Source organism: Anopheles arabiensis, chromosome 2, assembly GCF_016920715.1.
Source record: "Anopheles arabiensis isolate DONGOLA chromosome 2, AaraD3, whole genome shotgun sequence".
NCBI classification, from domain to species: domain Eukaryota; kingdom Metazoa; phylum Arthropoda; class Insecta; order Diptera; family Culicidae; genus Anopheles; species Anopheles arabiensis.
In genome coordinates this window covers 78,968,979-78,971,701 of record NC_053517.1, presented here as the reverse complement: position 1 = coordinate 78,971,701, position 2,723 = coordinate 78,968,979, and the positions used below count along the sequence as shown (strand labels likewise).

The window sequence follows — 2,723 nt, the reverse complement described above, 5'->3', positions numbered from 1 at the left end:
TCAGGTGAACCAAGTTCGACAGCTACAAATTCTCAAACATTTATCTTTGAGCAAACGCTTCAGACAACGACTCTTCTTCTTCTTCTCCTTCTTCTTCTTTGGCACAACTACCGTTGTCGGACTGGGCCTGTTTGTGCCACTAGTGGGCTTGGCTTTCAGTGACTTATTTATTATTTATTACCATAAGAGTATCGGCTCTGTTACTATTCTTTCCATGTCCTCCAAAAGTAACTTATCCGTCATGCACTTACATTGACACACATTAGTTTTAATTTTCCAACCATCATACTAAGGTTTAATCTGGTATTACAACACAATATCGCTGAGCTCCATTAGATAGATTCGTAACCATGCCTTGATAATGCTATCGTAATACAGTTATCAGGCGCAGTATGTGGTGAAATAGAATTTGGGTTAGAGAATTTACTATAAAACCGCTATGAAAAGACTGTTCAGTTCGTGTGATAGCTTTGAAAAGGTAACATGAAGCAGTTCAGGCAGCTAACGGTGGCCCTTGTGGTAGCGGTGGCTTTGGTGAGCTTCGCCCAAGCTCAACAAGATGGACCACTGTTCCCGCTGACCGTTATTCATTTCAACGACCTCTACGCATCGGTATAACCAGGTGAACCTGGAAGGTTTCACCTGTGTTGGACAGGAACGGTGCCAGGGCGGCTACCCGCGCCAGGTGAGCGTCGTCCGTCAGCTGCAAGCGGAAGCAGAAAACTCACTCTACGTGAACTCTGGCGGAAGCTTTAAGGGTACGCTCTGGTACACCGTACACCGCTGGGAGGTCGTAGCGGCCATGCTGAACGTACTGCCAGCCGATGCTATGGTAAGTTGTCATCGAATCATGGTGTTGCGAAGTTAGGAAGTAAACTATGTAGTAGTCTATGTTTAAATTTCCTTACAGACGCTTGGTCGATTTGATTTCTTCCACGGACTCGAGGGTCTGAACCCTTTCATGGAGGCATCGGAAACGCCCATCTTACTCACCAACGTAGATAACTCGGCTGAACAGTCGTTCATCAACTTCGAGCGATCGGTAGTGGTCGAACGTTCAGGTCGTCGCATCGGCATTCTTGGCGTTATCCGGCCTGACGTGAGCGCTATCGGAAATCCAGGAAATCTAACCTTCAGCGATCCCGTGGAAGCTGTCCGGGAAGAATCGGCTCGCTTGGCTGCGGATGGTGTTGACATCGTGATAGTTCTCTCGTACTACGGCCATAATAGCGAGCGAAGAATGGCTCGTAACTGTGGTCCACACGTGGATTTGATTGTGGGAGGAAACTCCAACACCGTGCTGTTCAATGGTGATGCTACCGATTTCCCATTGGAGGTCGAGGGCGACTACCCCACGGTCGAGTTCCAGCCCGACGGACGCCGTGTACTAGTAGTGCAGGCAGGCTCGTACGGACGTTTAGTAGGCAATCTGACACTCTTCTTCGACGAGGACGGTGAGATCGAACAATGGGAAGGCAATCCAGTGTTCCTGGATGCCAACGTTCCGGAAGATCCGGTCGTTATGTCAGCGCTGGAGCCGTTCCGCATGGAGGTGGAAACGCTTGGAAATCGTACGGTCGCCGTGGCGGAGGTAGATATGTCTCGACAGGATTGTGTGACGGGAGAGTGTTTGCTTGGCACGCTGATTACCGACTCCATGGTGCGAGCTTTCTTCCCAGTTTATAACGCTATCGCGCTACAGAACCGTGGCGGAATTCGTGGAGATCTTCAAGCCGGCACGGTAACTTATAAGCAGCTGTTCGAAGTGTTACCCTTTGAGAATCGGCTGTACTCGATGCTTTTGCGTGGTAATCACATTATGACCGTGCTGGAAGACAGTGTCCGCACTGCCACGGTGAACAATGGAACGGTTCAGGCTAGGGATTTGCTGCAGGTATCCGGTTTGCGTGCTACGTACCGCATCAACAATCCACCGGGCCGCCGTTTGGTTTCGCTGGAGGTGCTTTGCCAGCAGTGTAGTGGAGAGGTGTACGAACCGGTCAATCCGTTCCGGGAATACCGGGTTGTCGTTACGGATTTTTTGGCGGAGGGTGGTGATCGGTTTGCCGCGTTCGTTCGTTACGGTATGGATCTTCAGCAAGGTCCGGTCGATTTGGATGCGTTTGAGGAGTATGTTGAAGGTAGATCACCGCTGCGGGACGAAACTGCTGGACGCATTCGGTTTGTCTTCTAAAGATGGCGTTATTGAATTAGGATTGTAAGAAATAAATGTATATTACTGTTAATTTTGAGAATGTAATTTTTAAACACGAAAATGTAAAAAATCTTTGTTCTAAGAGTTCATATAAACCTTTTTCATATACTTTGTATCTTATTTACATTGTGTCACATTTCAACATTTTCGATCTTCACAAAATTAATTTTTCTTCATTATTTTGATTTTTAATTTTATCGAACCTTTGAGTTCCTGTCTTAAATTGAAGATTGGACCATACACAAAAATAATACAATTTGTCGCTAAGCCAAACCGTTAGGCTATTTTGATGCTGGAATTAGTAAAACGTTGTTTTCGTTAGTTAGCATTTTTTCTTCATATTTACACAAACATCACCACGCACATGAACTTATACGTTACGGTACTGTAAGCGAATATCTTACAATAAAGTGAAGTCTCTCTAGTCTCTCCGTAATAAAATGTGTCTGTTACACAGATCGTCATAGGTCATAGCTATAGACGACCTAAAGGTAAATCGCAATGAAGG

The 2,723-nt window shown here is 46.3% G+C and overlaps 1 pseudogene; it reads left to right on the top strand.

Moving 5' to 3' along the window:
- The first annotated feature begins 477 nt into the window (after positions 1 to 477).
- Positions 478 to 2,194, top strand: LOC120894301 (annotated as a pseudogene).
- The last annotated feature ends 529 nt before the right edge of the window (positions 2,195 to 2,723 follow it).